The sequence below is a fragment of the Crocodylus siamensis genome, chromosome 2 (genome assembly GCF_052110815.1).
Source record: "Crocodylus siamensis isolate JL-2025a chromosome 2, ASM5211081v1, whole genome shotgun sequence".
NCBI lineage: Eukaryota > Metazoa > Chordata > Crocodylia > Crocodylidae > Crocodylus > Crocodylus siamensis.
In genome coordinates, this window is record NC_143396.1 from 2,485,382 (window position 1) to 2,508,658 (window position 23,277).

A 23,277-nucleotide genomic window follows, 5' to 3' on the forward strand; every position below is an offset into this window, starting at 1 on the left:
TCTCCTTTTATAACCTTCTGGGCCTGGGCTGACTCAGGTCCAGGCAGCAATTAAACAGCAATCAACACTCCCTCAGCAGTCAGCACTCACTACCATGTTCTTAGGGCACACACCCCACCAAACAAACAAACAGTCAGCTAAACCAAAGGTACACACAGCTGGATCACTTACCTGTCCTGGGCAGAATCTGGTGCCTGGAATGGCTTCTTTCCTCCTCCTCCTTCCTCCCGCCCTCCCTTTGTCTCCACCAACTGCCTGCAAACTGCTCCCCTGTTGGCAGTCCCTGTTCATTGGGTCCCTGGTTACATATAACTCAACCCTGCATTAGCTTGTATGTACTCCCATGCCATCATTTAGATTACAGTTAGAAAATTATGTCTTGCTTACAAAAATCTGTAGTATTTTCACTTGTGCCAGTATAAAGCCGCTTAAAAAATATTGGGGTATCTTTTTTTTTTTTTCCAGGAAGCCAGAACTGTCTTGCTTATTCTTAGTGATGGCTCCATTATTACTCCTGGCAACTTCATTAGAAGACAAGTTCTTCAGTGAAGAACTAACTGAAACACTCTAGTCTCCAAGGAGATTGTGACTGAACATTGTGAATCCAAAAAGACACTTCTCAGACATTGATATTGCAGAAAGAATGCAGCAGGGCTGCCAACCCCAAAATCCTTTTTTCCCCCCAACAATTTACAAGCTGTTTAGTGACCGCCAAACTTCCTTACTGACTCCAGTTTTTATTTTATGTTTTACATAATGTAAATATAATTCTTCTGCCAGGCCCCAGTTAAAAGGGCAAGGTTTAACAACAAACATAATAAAAAAGAGTTTAACCTTCAGTAAAAAGTTTGTACTAAAAGTCTTGAGTTAGCAACCCTACTTGACTGGAGCAATGGTTTTTACACTGTGTTGTCCCCACCCTCCTTCCAGGGGATCCCTCCACACCCCCACACCCTAATGCCTCTGATTGCACCCTATGTCCCCCTGTTGGCCCCACTACCCCTGTCCCAACACAGACCCTCTCAAGAAACCCTACCTGTGAGCCAGCAGTATTACAGGCAGCCTGGGATGTAGTGGCAGCAGCACATGATTAAGACAACATGCCCTACCGGGTACTGCTGTGGGATTTCTTTGCTCTGTCAGAGCTTCGGTCAAGCTGCAGTTGCTTCATGGTTTTACTGACAGCTAAATATTTTTATGGGCTTTACTGACAGCTATTTTTAGACTGACTTTTTTTTGTTCTATTTTTTGTTTGTTTGTTTTTGTTTTTGTTTTTTTTAATGACAGTCCATAACTTTACTGACAGTTGGCCACCCTGGAATACAGTAAAAAGCTCTGAAGAAGATTATAAGAAATGCAATCCCCATCTTCTTGGGGGTGGGGGAGAGCCCCTTAGTAGCCAAATAAAGGTAATAAAAGACATGGTCCCACACATTTCTCTTCGTATGAATAGTCCTTACTCACCCATGTTCACACCAATGCCTGTAGCAGTGGGAAAAAGTCAGCACCTGAGGCAGGCCTGCCATGGTTAAGCCCTGTGACTTCCCTCAGTGCCATTCAGATCCCTTCCCTTTCTTGATTTGTTGCTCTACTTTCTGTTCCCTGTTCTGTGCTCCTTGCCTGGTCTGCTGCTGTGCTTTCTGCTCCTTGACCTATGTTCCCTGCCTAATCTGCTGCTCTACATTCTGCTGCCTGCCACTGTACTGGGTGTCCCTTCCCTGATCTGTTGCATGCTACATACAAAGGCTGCACATGGCAGTTGTGGCACCCTTGCTGGAGGCTGGCCTTCCTCAGGATATAGAATAATTGATATCAGAAAATCAAGGCAGAAAGGGGCTTGCAAAGCTGTCTAATTCAAGCCCCTGCTCATAGCATGAACATCTTTCTGTAGATGTGGTGGCTGTTTTTAATGTTAATTTTAATGTACAGTCAGGAATATATATATATATGCTAAACTGTCTAATTTTTGGTTATGTTTGTTTCATAACCAACTGAACCTGAAAACCTTATTGGCCTGAGAAGTCTTTACTCTTTCCCATTGTCCTCAATGAGATTATTGATCCTCGAATTCATATAAGCAAAAATCTCACAAGCTTTCACTTACCTGAAACAAAGTGTTGACAAGGATAAGACTTTGAGTGATGATCATGCATGTGAAAGGGGACAAGGGATGGGGTCTTCTAGTAAACCTTCTGTTTTGGCCTTTTAGTGCAAAAGGAGGAAAAGAGAGACTATTAGGAGTCGTGGAGAACAGATGATGTGAAGGTATTGATTTTTGGACACAATTTGATATACATTAACAACTTTCTGGGAAGAAAATACTTCTAAATATTTACAAGAAGAACTGTATGTACTCCCTTGATTTTGGCAGTGACAAGAAGAGCAGGAAGTGGTGCTGAAGCTTATTCAGATGTAAACCTGTACTTTACAAAAAAGAAACTCTGATGTTTTTCTCCTGCATGGATAATGGCTGGGGGGGAGGGAGAAAATTAAACCTGTCCTTCCCGAGGTCCTGTACTTTAAATATTGTTTTAAAACCCTCATTAAGTTTCAATAACTTCTTTCTATTTGCATTTTAAATTGCATATTTGAGTATAAAAATTGCTAACAAACTGAATTTGCACAGCATTGTACAACATGCTCCAAGTATATGTCTGTTTGATTCACTGCCTTGTATCATGTAGAATATTTCTAATGGAACTGAAAGTCTCTCTTCCTCCACCAATCTGTTGGAAAATTTAGAATTGTTACACACACTTATGCCATGGAGTGAGGAAGTTGTATCCACAGTATATTGATGTTTGGGGGCAGGTACTTAATGGAATCTGCTTCTGTGTCTTAAATTTGTAAGGGCCTTATCAAATTTAGGATTTAGCTACATTTCTTTTAAATGTTATCCCTACTTGATCGTCTCTACATTAATTTCAGTAAGATTTGCAATGAAAATTCTCCAGTACTTACTGTTGGGGTGAAACTACAATTTTTCCCACAAGCTGTTTAGCACAGCTGTAGATAGTAAGCCCATGCTGGTTGGCCAACTGCTATTCACAGCAATGCTAGCTAGCCTCCATATTTCTTAAGGACATCTCCACATACATAGCAGATACTACTCAACTTTCAAAAGTTTCAGGTTATCCCTAATTTCACCCACACAGTCTATTTTTTTAAGCGTTTCTTTTTAAGCCATCTGCAATATATGAAAATATTCTGGGTCAGGATGTGAAAAAATATTAAAATTAAATCTATCTGAAGCCAATCACGGGATTTAAAAAAAAATCTTTTTTTTTTTTCTACACTTTGATATTAGTGATGCTACTGGAATGTTTTTGTCTGCAGATGTGAGAACTAGAGAATGACTTATTTTTAAAGGAAAAATGAGATTTGCAGGTAAACACATGACTCTAGGATATGGCTGTATAGAAAACATTAATAATTGTGAGAGTTAGATATGCATAGAATTCTATCCCAAGGACCTATTGATTTAAAAAGTCCTGGAACATAGAGTGAAAATAAAAATTCTAGAGTTGTACTTTTAGCTTAAGCTCTCTCTTATTTCATGTACAATGCAGTATGGTTCTGTTTTGTGCTAACAGGAAAGAGGACAGAGTCAGTCAGAGACAGTTCAACCAGCTCATGTAGAACTTTCTAGACATTGTCTGGCCACCTATGGAAACTGAAGGGACTGAGATGTTCCTATCCATGAAGTTCCTTGCCCTGTGAGCAAAAAAAAAATAAAATAAAATAAAATAACAATAATGACATAAAAGAAATGTATAGGAACCAGAAAGAAAAACATTTATTTTCCTAATTTTAAGTGGATCCAGTCATAAGTAAGACTCAAGAATTCAGATAGTTTCTTCTTAGCAGCTGATATAAAAAGATCCTGTTCTCCAGGTCTTGTTTATTTGATTAAATGCCACTTTCACAGGTATGTTACTAAAATGCTGAGAAATGGATTTAGACTTAACACTATGAGTTATCTGTAATTTCATAGATGCTGGTGTCAGAAGGGACCTCAAAGGATCATAGAGTCTGACCTCCTGCCAGTGACAGAAAAAAGTTCTGGGGTCATGTGACCCCAGCCAGGTGTTTGTCCAGTCTCCTCTTGAAGACCCCCAAGGTAGGGGAGAGCACCACCTCCCTTGGAAGCCCATTCCAGATTCTGGCAACCCCTAACCATGAAGAAGTTCTTTCTGATGTAGAACCTAAGCCTCTTCTCTATCAGCTTGTGGCCATTGTTTCTGGTTATTCCAAGGGGTGCGCTGGTAAATGGAGCTATTTCTCCTATTTCCTGTTGCCTCCCCTCCCCCTAGTGAATTTGTATATTGCCACAAAATCCCCCCCCAGCCTTCTCTAACAGAGGCTGAAAAGGTCCAGGCCCCTTGGCCTTCCTCAGAAGGCCTTCCCTGCAGGCCTCTAACCATAGGCGTGGCCCTCCCCTGGACTGTCTCAAGGTTGTCCACATCCTTCTTGAAGTGCGGTGCCCAGAATTGGATGCAGTACTCCAGCTGCAGCCTGACCAGTGCCGCATAGACGCGGAGCATCGCCTCCCTGGACCTGGTTGTGATGCACCTACTAATGAATGACAAAATGGGGTTAGCTTTGCTAATTGCTTCATCACACTGACAACTTGTATTCATCTTTGAGTCAACAACAACTCCAAGGTCTCTTTCTGCCAGTGTGCTGCTGAGACGGTCATCCCCCACCCTGTAGTTGTGCTGGTGATTCCCTCCCTAGATGCAGCACCTTGCAGGAATAGCTCTCTGTTATGAGGGCTTTTGTCAAGGCTGTTCTTAAATTAACTCCATTAACTGAACTGATATTTGTGGTCTGGGTACCTGAACTCTCAGCTTCAGCAACATTTATATATCACTAATCATCATTTATGAACTCAATATTTCTCCATAATTTCTACATTAATAGGAATTTATGATAAGCCAAGGTGATTCAGCATAAAGAAAAACAAATGGAAAACAGATGATCTAATTCCAAGTTCCTAGCTGCAGCAAAATTGACATTCATATGTTGCTTGATACAGGGAGATCGGGAAAGGAGCAAGTAGATTTAAAAGGACTAAATTTCTTTAGTCTTCACCAAGAAATCTGTTTTAATACCAAGCTTTGAACATTCATTTTCTACTGGAGATGTAGCTTTTTACTGTCTGGGAAGGAATCAGAGAATCATAGAAGAATAGGAGTGGAAGGGACTTCCAGAGGTCATCGGTGCATGTCCCTGCCTGAGGCAGGATCATCACTAGCCACATCATCCGACACAGATCCATAGTCTAATGTATTAGCAAAATGACACTGCTACTCCTGACAAAAATACAAGACATAACACCCTAAATGCTGGCCAACACCATGCTGCTGCAAGGTTGTTAAAGTACATTTGAGAGATCCAAGGAAGAGGGCCACGTCCCGTCCCTTTACACACACACACACACACACTCCCCACCCCCGAACCTACAGACAAAGGCAAAAAACCCCACAATCCACACCAATCTGACCAGCGGGTAAATTCTTTCCTAAGCCCAAATATGGTCCTGAGGGCCAAGACCCTCTAGCCAGGACCCTGTGAGTTTTAGTCCCAGCAGGAGTAGTCACATACCCCAGTCAATCTCCAGCCAAAATCCAACAGTTCTGAGGAAGGCTTAAAATCAAACAAACAAACCACCCACATGTTTAGCAGCAGGAGGGAGAAAATATCCATCCTGCCCCCTCGTGGCACCCAGCAAAGCTCAGAAGCATAGGAAATACCCACAGTAGAGGCTAGGAATAGCAGCCCTAAATCATCCCAGACCAATGCCTGTCAAACCTCTTGTCAAATGCCTCCTGATGCTGTTACTGGAATATCAACAACATAAATATATTGCGGTGTTAATTCTCTGATTATACATACAGCCAACACATTCCCTTTTCCCAGCATCATGCTAATAACTCATACGAGCTCATCACTACCCCTAAAGTCCTGGTTAGTATCACTATGTTCTAAGATAACCTCTATCATCCAGTAACCACAGACATACTTTATTCCTCAATATGATCAAAAAAGCTCATTTTATAGACCCGGGCTCAGCAACCTTCTGCCCACAGGCTGGATCTGGCCTATGGAGCCAGTGGATCTGGCCCATAGACATGGGGCTTCAGCTGTGACTGGGTCCTCACACCTGTTCTGAAGGGGTTTTAACTCCTTACTGGGAGGCCGGGCAGTGAATAACTGCTGACATGCATTTACAAGGCATGTCTATGCCAGCACCAGAAGTCCCTCCTGGTCTGCAGTGGTGTTTTTAGGCTGCTGACCCCCTCGTTGGTCCCATGCTGCCTGTGAGTCAGCTCTCATGGCCGTGTCTCCATCACATATCCTCTTGCCTAAGTTGCATTGTGGTGGTATAACTGATTTCTTCCAGCATTCCTGTTAATAAGTTTCTACTTTTGGAACACTTTCTTGGTCCATGTCGGTCTCTTCACAGCACAACAGGAAGTCAGCAACTTTGTTAGCTGCGCCAGGCCTATAACTAAGAGAAAATGTAAACGGTTGTAAGTATTAGGCCCAATTGGTAATACTAGTGTTACAATCATTGAATAAGATAAAAAATGATAAGGGTGCATAGTCTGTTACCAGGCTAAACTCTCACCCAATTAAATAGTAATGGAAGTAGGTTACTGCTCACTTAATTGCTAGACGTTCCCTTTCAATGCTTGGGTACCTTCTTTCTTCTATGTTCAGTTCCTTACTAGCCAATAGGCCTGTGCAAAGCGGCTAGTACTCACTTCGGATTCAGCTGATTCAGGGGACAGTGATTTGATTCAGTGGTTCAAATCACAGCCCTGCCTGCTGCAGCTCCCCACACTTGTTTAACAAAAATCCCCGACTCAGGAGGTGCTGCTGGGTGGGGGGGTGATGCCCACTGCACCATGCCGCATGGGGGGGGATCTGCACAAGACCCTGATCCCACTCCCCCAGCCCCCTCATAGGTGCCCCACCCAGACCCAAAAAAAAGAAAAAAAACCCAGACTCACCACTCCTGCCAGCGGTGGTGATCCCCGCTTCTCCCCACTGCCCCACGCCATGTGGGGGGCTCTGCATGAGGCCCCGAGGCTGCCTTAGGAGTGGTGAGTCCTGGGGCTTTTCTTGGCCTTCTTTCTTTTTTTCTTAAAGAGCCAGAGGTGGCCCAGATGGGCATCCACGGGGGGGCGGGGTCTGGGGGGAGCAGGGGGTGGTTGGGGGGCTTGTGCAGAGCCAGTGGGGGGGCAGCAAGGATCACCCCCCACACACACCAAGCAGCACCTGGTGAGCACCAGGGCCTTTTTTTTAAAGTACAGAGCTGGGGTGGGCAGGGTGGATATGCAGGGGTCCCTTGTGGTCCTCTCTCCCAGACCCCACTCCCCCACCCCTAGTACTTATCAGGTCAGAGTCAGCTGCAGTTCTCTGTGGCAGCCACCAGGGACTGCTTAAATCATTAAAGTTCTCCACACCTTTTTCCGAAGATTCAGAGAGCTTTGAATTGATTCAGAGCTTTAAATTGTTCCCCTGATTTGATTTAGATGTGGAGACTTAGCAACCAAATCAGGCCAAATTTCCTCCGAATTGAATCGCCACCTGAAGCATCACACAGATCTACTAGCCAAGGCCACAAGTCTTTCTATGCCTTCTCACTCCTGGCACAATACAGCCCCAACAGCTATATGTGATACATCAATCTGAAGAATAAAAGGTTTAGCAAAGTCAGGGTTTATAACCAAAACATCACTGCATAGGGCTTTCTTGAAGTGTTTAAAGGCCTCTTCCATTTGAGATGTCCATTGTATGAGACCCCAAATTCTGCCATTAGTGCATCAGTTAAAGGAGCTGCCTTCTCTTCAAAGTTTGGAATGAACCTTCTGTAATAAATGGCCAAGCCTAAGAACAATCTCTTTTTTTTTTTTTTTTGTCTGTGGTGGTTTATAATCTCCTATTATTGCCACTTTACTTGCCAGTAGCCGTATGATACTTTGCCCAATTCTGAATCCTAAATAATTAGTCTCTTGCATGCCTAATGAACATTTCTTAGGGTTAGCCATCATTCCCATGTGACAGAGTTTTGGAAGTATATCCCTTAGATGTTGCATACATTGGGCCCATGTTTGAGAATAAATAATGATATCATCAATGTAGGCAGCCACGTACATCATGTGAGGTATCAGAATATGATCCAACAAACATTGAAACTTGGCCATGGTCCCAATGAAGGCTGAATGGCATCTATGTATACTCAAAAAAGCCCCATGGCATATGAAAAGATGTTTTGGGTTGATCTCTTTCCACCATAGAGATCTGCCAGTACTCTTTTGACAGGTCTATGGTGGAAATGTATTTGGCCTGGCCTGTCCTCTCCAAAACCTCTTCCACAATCAGAAAGGCATTGAAGTGTACGATATAATTTGCTTCCCTAAAGTCTACACAGATCCACAATGACCCATCAGCTTTGGGTACCACAACCATGTGACTGCCTGAGCTAACATAATTTTTATCTCCTTATAGACACTGGCTTACAGATGGTGGGGAACTGGTCTCCATCTTTTGCACACTATCATTCCTTTTGGGGAAATTATTTCATGTCTCACTCCCTTAGCCTTCCCAGGTCTTTCACTAAACACATCCCCAAAACTATTTATGAGGCATCTCAGCTGATCTCACTGATTCTCATTTAACTCCAGGCTTTGCTTTGTATCTTCCTTCATCAGATTTGGCCTGATTCGGTGACTGAATCTCTAAATCCAAATCGAATCCAGAGACCCTTTAATCACTCCAAATCAAATAAAAAACTTCCAAATTGATTCGGAGAGATTTGGTGATTCGGGCATAGACACAGCTTTAAATGTTTTTTCAACATACCTCAAGGTACCAGGGGGCTTGTGAATGCTGAGATGGTGGGGTGGATGTAGCATACCGCAGGATGATGCACTTCCCCCCTGCCCTCCATCTCAGTGACTGGTGCCTCCTGGGTCTAGGGGGACACCCAGGGGCCCCTTGTGGCCAATCGCCAAGCTGAGGAGACCCAGAGGGGTGCCCCATTTGCTCAGCAGCAAACCTCCCCATGCTTCTGTGGGACACTCCATGCAGCCCACCATCTGAGCGTTCATGAGCCGTGCCTGGTACCTTGAGGTATGTAGAAAAAACATTTAAAGTTGTGTCTATGGCTAAATCACTGATTCTCCAAATTGGCATTGAATCTTCAGCTCTGAATCAACTAATTGAATTGTTGTTCCTGATTTGGGCTGAATCTGAATTGAATACATCCCATTTTGCACACCCTTAGTATATATGTGTAGGGTATGTGTGTGTGTGTGTGTCTCAGCAAATCAAATTACACCTAAACTATATCTCTTCTCCCTGTCCCTCATTCTCATTGGCAGCAACTGACCTCCAGTGCCCCAGAATTCTGTTACTGCTTGGTAATAAGTGGTGAGAGGGGTAGTTGCCATTTCAGTCTGAAGTCAGGCAGGAGGCAGGGTAGGGTGCTAGCTTAGGGCACCTATACATGTGCAGAAGGCTGCTCTGACATGTTGGAATTACAGTGCAACAGAGCAGACTCAATTAATCATGTCTGCTGGAACGTGGTGATTACCATGCTTCAACAGACCCTAGCATCACGTGCATCAGTGTCCCCACACTGAAAAATGGTGGTGGGGGTGCTTTAACTAAAGCTTGTTCAATGAGCCCTCCCCACCACTTTTCAGCACGGGCACACTGATACACATGATGCTCCAGGCGCTTTAATTTCCAGACGCTTCAGCTCTTGTAGCTGCTGTAATCAAGTGCCACCCTCCTCCCCTCCGCACATATTTAAATGCCCTTAAAGACTTACTCGGTTGGAGGCATGAGTTTTTTTCCTGGTGACTGCTTGCTTTATCAGATGCTATGAATGAACTCATCGTGGTTAAGTGGTGTTACTGTCTGAAGAGGTTGTGAGTGTTAGACGTAGGAGTAACATGCAAAACTTCTGATTGATTTCACTATAGAATTTTGGACAAAATCTGATGATACAATATGGCTCCTTCTGATTACTGAAGCAATCCTTAAAAATATAGCCCTGTGTATTTGGCATGTAAAATGGTTACTTCTTTCTCCTCTCTACATAATTGTAAAGGTTCTCACCACAGCAACAGCTTTCTGTACTTCAAATGAATCAGGACCAGTGGGATTTACATTCATTGCTTCAGTTTAAAAGCACCAGTGTATATGATCTTGCATTGCAAGAAATAGGCTTAGAAATATAATGAAGTTTTTGACTATTCATTAACTCCTTCTCCTAGTAACTGTAAAATGCCATATTGAGTATATCCACATAGATTAAACACAAATTTCAGACTATCTCCTGAGGTCCAAGCATTTCATTTCCTGATTAGCTACTGGAGGAATCAGTCTATTAGCAATGAGATTCTTACCAGCTGATCAGTGAGTCTATTTAAGCTCTGACAGGATCATATGGATATTTAGCTTTAAAAGTATGCTCTTTAAAAATAATTAGACTTGTGTCTGAAGCAAGTAAGAGAAAAACCTCTTCTCTCTCCGTGGATTGGGGGGTTCTGTCTGCTCCAAATATATTGCAGTGATATGTAGTGTGTCTCAGTACCAACTACATTAGAGAGAGCATGTTGGACGTCTTTTCTCGGGGGTCTTGTCTGCAAATTAACCTCACTGTTACTAAAACAGATTCTTGATGCACCCTGTTTTATTCTTTCTAACCAAAGTAAAATGTACTGCTCACTATAAAATGCCATTGTCTTCCACTTTCCATTGTCAGTATCCTAATCCATTCTTCCGTCCAAACTGGTAATCTGAGAGTCATCTTCAATTTGTCTAATTTATTGTGTTCTCTCAGGCATCTAATGTCCCCTTTCTTCCTTTCATAATGTTCTGTTGATCTGACCCTTCCCCTCAGTCTTCACAATTAAAAACCTTCCCGTGCTCTGCTCAGTCACCAGTTTGATTATGAGACCTTAGTTTTCTACAAGTTTCCATACTTCCCACACTGGATTTGTCCTCTTCGTCCATAAAAGAGCCACAAAAATTAATAATACTTGACATGATCCCTTCGATTTCATGGTATATTTAACTCAGTGTCACCTTGGTTTTTTCTGCTCTCTCTTTATCAACCACATGTCCCTCAAACTTCAGTTGAGTTTGTCACATTATGTATTTCTTGCTACTATGATTATTGTTTTTGCTTTTTGTTTTAGGGATACAGCCGTGATTGCTTGCACAATTAGTTTTTACTTACGTGATGATTTTCGATGATTTTTCTGTCACACTAAAATGCCCTCAATATAAACCTGTACTATCTCTTTGAAGAATGCCACTAATATTTAGGAGCTGATCAGAAAGGTGGGGAAAGGCAGTCCCCATTTTCCCTGGGTAATATTAATTACTGACACTTCAAGAGAAGAAAACCCTAGCATTTCTAATTTATGAAAATGTCAACAAACAGGATTTCCAACTTGTGTCTAATGCCAAATAAATTTAACAGACGTAATATCTTAGAAATGCTGTTAAAAAGGAAAAAAAAACCCCCAAAACTGCTAGATGCCCCAAAAATAGGGGGTGAGGAATGAACTGGGATAGAATATCCTATGCATTTTAGTTCCACCACAGTTCATACCTATATTTTTGTTAACAGCCTTCTAGTGTTTCCCCCGGGCGCAATTCCAGTCATATTTACTAGCAAGTCTGTAAAACTTAAAAGTGTCCAGAAAATGCAAATTACTATGGAGAGTTATGATGCCAGCATATACACTCTAAAAGTATATTAAGGAGAATAATTTTCTCTCCTTAATTAGGAGAAAATCTAAGCCAGAATGCTTGTCTCCTAAATAGATTCAAATCTAAAATGATCCCAAAAGAAAGGACTAGTGAATTATTACTGATTTTTAGGTTGTTTTAGATGGAGCCAGATTCTGCCACCATTAGTCATGTCAAACAGTAATTTAGGTCAAAATCAGGATTGCTCACTTAGTCTTGTTACTTAGGCATTGTAGCGCCTAAACAAGGAGAAGCCTGGGACCAGGAGGTAGTTCAGAGAAACAGAATTAGGCACTTCAAGTCTCTATGTAGGCTATAAGTGGTGTTAGGTGTCTCCAAAGGATGATTCAGAGAAACTCCAATGTGCCTAGAATTAGCCAATATGAAATGCTAAGGGCAGCGATGAAATGCTAAGCACAAGGCTCTTTCTGGATCTTGGGTGTCTGACTCATGGCTGCACACTGGGCATCTCTATTCATTCAGATCGAGTATTTGGGCTTTATCCCCTTAAGTGCTGGTGGTGCTCATCTTTGGTATCAATGCCAAGTGGTAGGAGACATGGGGTTTACACCCTCCTTAGAGGAGATGAGCCCAATCCCAGATCTCCCTCCCACTTCCCAAGACTTTTTACATTTACCCTTCACTTAAGATTATTTATTTTTTATTATTATTATTATTATTATTATTATTATTATTAACAGCAGGGACCAAATTGTGTGGATTCCCCCATCCAGCTAAGAAACCCAATCTCTGTGCTGTGGAGTCAGGCTGCATTTTGGTTAATTTTTTTTTTCTTTTTTATTTCTGGTCTCATGACTTTTTTAGCAACTTGGCTGGAGAGTACCTCAATGTTACCTCTCCCCAAAGATTATTCGGTAGCCTGGTGATGTAGAGCACCAACCCCCTCCCTCCCCCAAATATAAAAGAATAAAAAAGATGGGAAAAAATGCATTTAGGAAGAACCTTGAAGGTTTTATTTGAAAAGAAACTGGCTCAAAGGAGGGGGGGGGGAACCTCCAACAAAACAATGGCCAAGAAAAAATATTAAAAGTGAGAGTTAATTTCTTCCCAACACACACAATATCAGTATCCCAATGTGTAGTTATGATCAATTTTAATTGGATTTAAATCCAAAGAGGGAAGAGTCCAGGAGACATAGTAAAGATGCAGAGAATGCAGAAAGAAAAAATGTAAAATGCTGAAGTCATGCATAACTTCAAATTATTGCTGAAAGATTTTGAAGGTCTACATTTTCCTGATACAAATAGAATATTCCCATATTTCCTTTCCTGGACTGGCACAGCCATACTATGGCTTGTGCTTCTTTGTGACACTACATTTTTCAGTTGTATCCCCCATCTGTTTCTTAGTTCATCCATCTAAAGAACAAACAAGATGACCCTGAAACAAGTGATAATTTTTGGTTCATTTGTCAAACTGTGTGCTCTTTTTCACTATTTTAAATAAAACATTTTGCTTTGTTTCTGATTGTTAATGCTGTTTACTTCAAGATTTGCTTCACATTTAATTATGAAAAGTGAAAAAAAAGTTTGAGAAACATGATCTTCAGACAAATGAAATGCTTTGTTCCACCTAAGGCAGGCAAAGTTCTTTGGGCAGACGTGATACCTTGTTCCACCTAAAATTATTCTGCTTTTGGATTTAGTAGAAAACAATTGAAAAATATTCCTGTCATCTCAAACCAAAACATTTTTCTGATTTTTGAAACTTAGCAAGCTAAACACATATTATTGAATTGTATATATTTATTCTAATTGTGACTGTTTTATATAAAAAAAAGTAAGAACACTACATTTCCAAAAGACTGGGTTTTGCTAGAAATATTTTCCTTACTCTTAAAAAAAATCTTGTGAGCATTTCTCTGCAAAGTTGCAGTACTGAGAAACGAACAATTTATTAAATATGACAGAGACAGGCAGTGGGCCCCGCAAATGCTTCTTAACTTTTCAAAACTTTTTTTGTGCATCTATTAAATTAGGAGGGAAATAACTTCATGCACAGACTTTAACTTCAGTCGGCAAATTTCAACCCAAATGTCTCAAGGTTCCATGAGACAAAGAGTTCATTAATTTCATAAAGCAGAAAAAACATAGGGTAGGATAAGAGTGGTCTGGGATCCGATAGATGCAGCCAGCTGTCAATTTTTAGCTGGGAACAAAGAGAAAATGACCCCAGAGCTGGTCAATTATCAGTTCCAGAAGCCCCCTTTTCTTAGTATAATTACATTTTCCTAATTCCCTTCTTCCCTTGGCTCCTGGTGCCACAGAATTACCTCTCTGTCTGAGGTTCAAGTCTATAATTTTATTGCCCCTTTTCCTTCCCCTCTTTCACATTTTCATGGATCTGGAACATTTATAATAATTGAGCATCTCATATAGTGCATGAAGTAAAGTATTTGATTAACGCTTTGCTAGATTGTGCCCTGACTTTCTAAAGAAAAAAGGGTACACATGTCCTGTAATTATGTGGACTATAAAACTAAAATCTGTGTATTAAGCATAAGAATTAATTAAACCTTAGGAATGGTAATTCTTTCTTTTACATTATGCATTAAGTTCTATACATGTCTGCAAAGTAGTATAAAATGGTCTGATTCTGATATTACATTGTAGTATTTGAAAACCAAAGCAAGTGATCATATGCAAAGCTGCATACACATACATACAAGGGGAAATGCTAATGATTCCGTAAAATGGAATACATTTAAGACTTTTAAACCATTGACCTTCTTTATTTTGAACCTGTTGGTTCACTTCCTTACCTCCATTTGTGTTAACACAATTTTCTATGAGGAGTCTTACCAATCAATTTGCAAAGCACTTGGAGCAAGACTGTAAGGTGACCTTACTCTCTGCTCCCTCCCATCCTTGCCTCATAGTATCAGTGTTTGCTTTCTCTCCTGTCTATAATAAGAATGGGGCATTGTGTATGTCCTAGTGTTAAAGGGCAGGGAAAACTGACAGGGTTGTAGTGAGGCTGATACTCAGAGAGCAAAAAGGCCTGATCCAACAGCAATAAAGCTGGCTAAAGCCTCCTGAGAATTAATTCAGTAAGACTGCATATAGACACTTAGCTGGATGGCCATGGGTGCAATGAAGATGAGATATATCAGTGACAGTTGTGTCCCTCAAATTGCAGCAGTGGCCATCAGGGCCTCTGGGGGTGTGTGCTTCCCCCCCCACCCCCGCAACCAATTGCGCTGTCACATCGTACAGGAGCAGTGCGACTCAGCAGAGCACCGTATGCTGTCCCAGAGCTAGGGTGGCTCCAGCGGTAACTCGGAGCCCAGCAGCACTCAGCCCAAGTGGCCCCAGCTCCTGGAGAGCACACGGAGCCCCTCAGCACCCTGCTGACCTGTGCAATGTGACAGCGTGATCGGCGTGGGGAGCCATTAGCCCCCAGTACCTCTGATTGCTGATGCTGCAGCCAGTGGGTGTGGGGCTTCTTATTTATTTATTTATTTATTTTTAAATGCCAGGATGCCAGGGCTAAGTGGGGCAGCCATGGGGAGCCTTGGGGAGTGGGCAGCAGGTGGGGTCCTTCTCACTGGCGCTATGCCTCCGCCCATGACACTGTCTCCACCTATTCAATTCAGGGGAGATTTAGACCGATTTAACAGCCGAGTCTTCAAATCCAAATTGGCTGAACAGAATTGGGGCAGTGATTCAAATCACCAAATCCTAACTGCCCAAATCCAAAGCTGAATCAAATACTTGCTGCTTTGCACAGGCCTAGTAACCATGGAGATTCAAACATAGATGCACCAAGGTAAAATGTTGGAATTTGAAGGGGAGGCGGATGGAGACTGGACCATTTGCTATAGGTCCAATTAATTTGAAGGAGGGGCATCAGCTGTATTCCCAGAAGCAACATGTACAGATGCCAAGTGATTCCTCCAAAATTTAATGAATGATCTGATATCCTTGATTTCCAAAAACGCCTTTTTGGGAGAAAAAATTCAAACTGGATCTAAGTCGCAGGCAAGCTCTTTGAGCTGTTTGAAGTCTATTATTTCCCAAAGTAAAAGATTTCCAAAATAGAAAAAACAAACGAGAGAGTGTTGTGTTATAGAAATTGGGAATCTCTTGACAAAATGTATTTTGTCGGCTTACATCTGACTTGCAGACCAGTACCCCATGGTTCTCATCCATGTGGGTATGGATGACGTGGCTAGGGGCAACCCTGACTGCATTATGAAGGATTTTGAGGCTTTGGGACACAAGCTGAAGGAGATGGGGGCGCAGGTGGTATTTTCCTCTCTTCTTCTGGTGAGTAAGCGGGGACGGCGACATGAGACCTGCATTGGCGAGGTAAACCAATGCTTACGCAGCTGGTACTGCCAGGCAGGCCTTGGGTTCCTTGATAATGACCCCATGCTTTTGGGTAGAGGACTTGCTGGGGTAGGATGGGCTTCATCTCTCTCCTAAAGGCAAGCATGTCTTCTCTTCCAGGTTGTCTGATCTTGTACGGCGAGCTTTAAACTAGCTTCGCTGGGGGAGGGGGCCTCAAGAAGATGAGGAGACGCCATCTGAGCAAGACTTGTGACAAAGGCAAGGAGTGCTAAGGTAAAGAACGGGGGCCCAGACAGTCTCCCTAATCGGGAGGTGGCACACACAGTCTTGCAAGGCCTTAAATGCCTATATACGAATGCTTGCAGTATGGGGAATAAACAGGAGGAACTCACCCTCAGAATAGCTAGTTCAAACCCAGACGTCATAGAGCTAACAGAAACATGGTGGGATTCGTCCCACGACTGGGCAGTTAGCATATGGGGCTATAGGCTTTACAGGGGGATAGAGAAGGAAGGAAAGGTGGGGGTGTGGCTCTGTATGTCAAGAAGCACTACACATCCTCTGCCAGCAGAATGGGGTCAGAGGAAGGGCAGGCTGAAGTGCTCTGGGTCAATATTTAAAGGGGCTGTGGAGAGAGCGATTTGACAGTGGGGGTCTACTACAGACCCCCCAACCAAGGGGAGGAGCTGGACTGGGAATTTTCGGGCCAGCTTGCAGAGGCACTTAAGGCAAGGGAAGTAGTTGTCATGGGTGATTTTAATTACCCGGACATCTGCTGGGAGGAACGGTCAGCCAGGACAGACTGTTCCAGCAGGTTCCTGGCTGAGATACAGGACCTCCACTTAATTCAGGAGGTGCATGGTCCCACTAGAGGAAATGCCCTGTTGGGCCTGGCCCTGGCCACAGGTGATGATCTGGTAAGGGGCCTCCAGGTTCTTGACCACCTGGGTGATAGCGATCATTGCTTGCTGGAATTCACCATCCAGCACAGGGCATCAAGGGCCTGCAGCAAGACGGTAGCCCTAGGCTTTAGGAGGGACAACTTCAAAAAGTTGAGGAGACTAGTGGGAGAGGCTCTGGAGTCCTTGAGGGTAGGGGAACTCAGTGTCCAGGATGAGTGGTTATTCCTTAAGGAAACAATACTCAGGGCCCAAGGGGTGTCCATCCCAACAAGAAGCAAGAGGGGCAAGAGTGCCTGGAAGCCCCCCTGGCTCACCAAGGGTGTCCAGGAATGCCCGATTGCCAAAAAGGCGGCATAGCACCCCCCTTCCACTGGGTGTACCTCCAAAGAGGAGTATACCTCTTCTGCTTGGGCCTGTAGGGGGGCTGTCAGGAAAGCTAAGGAGGACATAGAGCTAGAGCTAGCATCCAAGATCAAGGATAATAAAAAGTCCTTTTTTAAATATATAGGGAGGATGAAGAAGGCAACGGGTAATGTGGGGCCCCTGCAAAATATGCTGGGCAATCTGGTGGTTGCGCCAGAGGAGAAAGCGGACCTCTTTAACCAATTCTTCACCTCCATTTTCTTGTGCAGGGACCGGGACTTCCCCGCTGTGATGCAAGACAGACTCAAGGGGAACACCTCCAGACCTCAGGTTGGGGAAGACCGGGTTAGAGAGCTTCTGGAGGGGCTGGATGTGTTCAAGTCAGCGGGTCCAGATTCTCTCCACCCCAGGGTGTTGAGGGAGCTAGCTGAGGTTATTGCAGGGCCCTTGGCATGGCTTTATGAGCACTCATGGTGCTCAGGCCAGGTGCCAGATGATTGGAAGGTAGCCAACGTGGTCCCCATCTTTAAAAAAGGGAAGAGAGAGGACCCGGGCAACTATAGGCCCATCAGTCTTACCTCAATCCTAGGGAAACTCTTTGAAAAGATCCTCAAAGAGCACATCTGTGATGGGCTGGCTTCAGGGATGATGCTCAAGGGCAACCAGCACGGGTTCATTAGGGCAGGTCATGTCAGACCAACCTGATTGCCTTTTATGCTCAGGTCACAAAGGCAATGGATGCAGGTGTCACCGTGGACGTAGTCTTTCTAGACTTCAGCAAGGCCTCTGACACCATCTCCCACCCCATCCTTGTTAAAAAAATAGACAACTGTGGCATTGATGCCTACACAGTCAGATGGATTGCAGATTGGCTCAAGGGTCATACTCAGAGGGTGGTGGTGGATGGGTCATATTCGACCTGGGGGGAAGTGGGCAACGGAGTCTGCCAGGGCTCGGTCCTTGGGCCTGCGCTGTTCAATTTCTTCATCAGCAATTTGGATGATGGGGTAAAAAGCAACCTGTTTAAATTCATGGATGATACCAAAATCTGGGGTGAGGTGAGCATGCTAGTAGGGAGGGAAAGACTGCAACAGGACTTGGATAGGTTACAGGGGTGGGCTAGCAAAAACAGGATGTGTTTCAATACCGACAAGTGCAGGGTGTTGCACTTAGGCAGTAGAAACCAGCAACACACTTATAGAATGGGAAACTCCCTTCTTGAGAGCACGGAGGCAGAAAGTGATCTTGGAGTCATTACTGACTCCAAAATGAACATGGGCCGACAATGCGAGGTCTTGGTTGGCAGGGCTAACCGCACCTTGTTGTGCATCCACAGGTGCATCTCAAGTAGAGCCAAGGAGGTGATCCTCCCCCTCTATGTGATGCTGGTCAGGCCACAGCTGGAGTACTGCATCCAGTTCTGTGCGCCCCACTTCAGGAGGGATGTGGACAATATTGAAAGGGTCCAGAGGAGGCCACCCGCATGATCCGGGGACAGCAGGTCAGACTTTACAATGAGAGACTGCGGGACCTAAACCTGTTCAGCCTTCACAAGAGAAGGCTGAGGGGGGACCTGGTGACTGTCTATAAGCTCACTAGGGGGGACCAGAAGGGTTTGGGGGAGACATCTATGGTGGAAAGTAAAAAAAACTGTTCTTTTAAAAGGTGAGGATGACATGCTAAAGAATGGAAGCTTAATAGGATCTAACTGAAAGAATTATGAAAGAAAAATACTAGTGGTGGAAAAAGGTCACCTTCAAAAATGTCATTAGACTAGCTGGAGCACAGGAGACAACCAAAGAGCTGATGGACATGCTCGCTAGCCCCAGGTATGACCTGAAAGTATTAAATTAGAGATATTGGATGCATATGTGTGTTAGGGATGTGCAAAACTAGCCATATTTTATTAAGATTCAGTTTTAATTGGGGACAGTGACAATGATCCAAATCAACAAATTGAATCAGTGATTCGATTCAGCTGAATCTGAATCTGAAGAGTCGATACTGATTCCGAGAATCAGTGATTCGGCCATAGATACAGCTTTAAATGTTTTTTCTACATAGCTCAGGGTACCAGGTGTGGCTCTTGAGTGTTGCGCTGGTGGGGCAGATGGAGCGTCCCACAGGAGTGAAACCCAGGAGGGGGCTGCAAGTACTTCTGGTCTGCTTCTGGGTCCACTACCAAGTGTGCGGGCAGGGCCCCCTGCAGCCCTCCAGCTTGGTGATTGGAGGCACCAGTCGCTGAGCCTGGGGGGTCGGGGACCCACATGGTCCCCGATGGAACTGGAAGTGGACAGAAAGTGCTTCTTGTTCACTTCCAGGTCTGCTGCCGAGCACACTGAGGAACGTCCCTCCGCCCCGCTGCGCTTTTGTGGGATGCTCCGTCCGTCCCACCATCACAGCATTCATGAGCCACCTGGTATCTTGAGGTATGTAGAAAAAACATTTAAAGCTGCATCTATATTTGAATTGCTGAATTTTTCCGAATCTCTCCAAATCAAATTGGAACCCTCCAAACTGAATCAGGAGACATTTAATCACTCCGAATCAATTTGGTTTCAGAGGTTCAGCCACCGAATTGGGCCGAATCTCCACCAAATCGAATCGGGGATGGAAGCCTTGCACAGCCCTAATGTTCGTTAACAAGGGAGAGGGAGATAATAACCAGGTGCCAACCATACTCAGCATTATAAGAGAAACATGTAGGAGTCAGAGAGGTTTGTAGAATACAGGGATAACATACAAAGCAGAAGTAATGTGTAGCACTAGAGATGATGCACACAAAATGCTGCAGTGCAGATCATGCTGGGTAAACATACTGCACTGTCAAAAGGAAAGGTACAAGAGAGATGATGCATGAAACTGGAGAAAACCTTCAAGAAGAGAAGTTCAGCCAGAATAATGGAGCGTGGGATTGTGTTGAAGGATATACTTTTCTTAAGAGGTCCTGAAAGTGAAACCAGGGCACAAATAAAATGTGTCCATGAGGCAAAATAAAGGAAAAAAATCTCACCCATGCCAAAATGCCACTGTATGTGTAAGTAAGGCTAGCCAGACAGAGACGGTATCCTCTTTGCATAGAGAAAATATTCAATGTTAAATGCAAGCACAAGGACACATTCAAAAATAGATTTCTGTCACAGATATCCAGCAAAACAAATACTGGAATGAAATACCTTAAAAAATTGTATGGGGGCAGAGGGAATAATGACAGCAACATCTAGAAAAGGGTACCTCACCCTAGCAGAAATTAAGGAAAGATTTTTTGCTTTAAAGACCAAAATTTCCATTAGGCATGGATGCAAGAGATGTTTTCAACCACAAACGTGTTTGTCAAAGACTAGAGTTCCAAAAGTACTGAAATCATTGGTGAATTCAGGTCAAATTTGCTAGTTTAAACAGAGGTGTAAAATTTGAAAGGTAAAAAAACCCAGTTAATTTCATGTTCAAAATGAAAGGTTGAGACCTTTATTTGAAATGTTGCTTTATTTTGAAAATATCAAATCAAAATGCAACTAAGCCATTTTTTTGTATTAACAATGACAACATTTCCATGAGAAAGGGTCTTTCTTTGTTTTTTAAATTCACAAACAAAAAGTAGAAAAAAAGGTTATGCAATACAAGATCAAAATGCATTGCTAAGGTTAAAGTAAATATTTTGGTTAAGCTAAAACATTTTTCCCGTTCTGAAAAGCCTGGGAAAAAATCTATTTTGGTGAAAATTGAACTCATTTTTCCCCATAAACGTTTTGGTTTGGCAAATTATTCATCCACTTCTTTTATTGGGGCATTCACAGTTCAATGGGCATATCTTCAAATTCAATGTGCTGCTAAGCCTGCCACTAACAACAAGACCCAGAGTAGATAAGGGACTCCTGGCACAGCACGGCTGGGCATAACTGTGCAGTGAAGCACTGATGTGACATAGGTTATAGTGTTGTCTATGGGTAGAGCCTAAGCACCCTAGGTGATATCACTCACAAGCTTTCTGCAACTAATATATTTAGTGTACAACACATGATCCACTTATTGCCTTCTCTCAGCAAAGTCATTATTGATGACCTTGCAGTGCACAGTAACAGCAAAGGTGTATGACAAAAGCCCAAGAGCTCAAATAAGAATATGAAGGGAGGGCAACCGAAAAAGGAATGACATTAATTTGCATTTGGCTAAGTGAGTTACTTTAGTTACATCTTAGAAAATAGACACAGAAGACCTGAGCCGAATAACAAGTCAATGATGAAACAGGTGAAGTGCCAGTCTCTCAAAAAGAATGAGAAAATATAAGCGGGACTGACCTATCAGAAGATCTTTTTTGTCAAGATTTAGACCAAGATGAGCAGAAATCGTGGCTGCTTTTATGAGAGCAAATAGCAATGCAGACGCTTCTTCCACAGTATGAAGGGTACCATCAACCTCAAAAGAAAATGAAATATCATAACAAAACAAGAAAATAGTACTGGCAGCAGACACTTTGCAAGAAGCAGTACAACAGAATTGTTTCAGGAAGGATCTGAATGCTGACACTGACGCCCCAAAAGGAATTTTGACTTTGTCACTAGATGTCAGAAATTTTACTGGTACATATATATTGCTGAATAGTGACAGCTACAGATCACAGACCCCTTGAAAACGTTCTTGATAAACCTCCTAGAACACTTCCCAGTTTCTACAAATAAGCTATCAGAATAGTGAGACAAATGGTGATGTAAGAGAGTCATAGAGAAGTAGGGCTAGACAGGATCTTCAGAGGTCATCTTGTCCAACACCCTGCTTGAGGCAGGATCATCCCCGTCCAAACTATGCCATACAACCATAATCTAAGCTGTATAACGCTGCCATCAACCCTAACACAACACATACCTAACAACCTAACCTGCCACAGGTAAAGCAGGAGAACCACAACAGCCAATGTCCTGCTTCTATAAACATTTTCAATATATGTTCATGTGGTCCTGGGTATAGGGCCATGCCCTCCACTACAGAAGAAGGCAAAAACTCCCATAGTTCATACCAATCTGACCATGGGTACAATTTCTTCCTGTTGCCAAATATCACAGTTGGTCTAACTATGAGTGAAGGGCAAGACCCATTACCCAAGAACCTCTAGCTCTGGTCCTAGCAGGAGCATTGGCACATGCCAATCAAAACCCAACAGCTTTGACTGTAGCTAACAACCAGTGTTTGCAGGAAGGCTTAAAAATACGCTTACACACTTTGTGGTGAATCTTCTAAAATAATAAAATTGGGAAGGCCTTCACAAAAACACATTTTTTGTCTGTCAGAGACTTTTGAATGAAAAAGTGGTTGCTTATGGAGAACAGGGTATCGCCAAGAGGGAACAAATTGGTATTCCAAAGAAGATACTGGAATAAAATAGATTTATGACAGATTTCCTGGAGTGTTGCTGTGGTCTCAGGACTGGTTCAAAACCCTCAACCTAGAGACTCAGGGACCAAGCACCAATTCAGTCCTTCACTAGTCCACAGCTCATGGACAAAGGTGGAGTGGCAAGGGAAGGGGCCCTAGTGGAAAAGACCTACTACTGTAGCTCCTTGATTGGCCCAGGGCTCTAGGCTATTGAGTGGACCCTCCTGCTGGTTTAAGGCATCCTGCTTCTTGTGGAAGCTGTCTGAACAACCAGGCTTTTGTTATCGCCCTCATCCTGTACCTTGATTCCAGAACTGACCACCTATTACTGACCCTGCCTAGACTTCAACCTCTGATCTGCCTCAGGCTGGCTGAAACTTGGCTATTCCTGACTTCACCTTGCCTGTTGTTTCACCTTTGATTTGGATTCTGACCCTTTGGCTTTGACCTGGCTATCCCTCACACCTCTGGCTGTCTGATCACATTGGCTACCAGGCAGGCCATCTAGGCCTCAACAAGTGGGGGAAAGGCTTGTGTGCTACCAATGA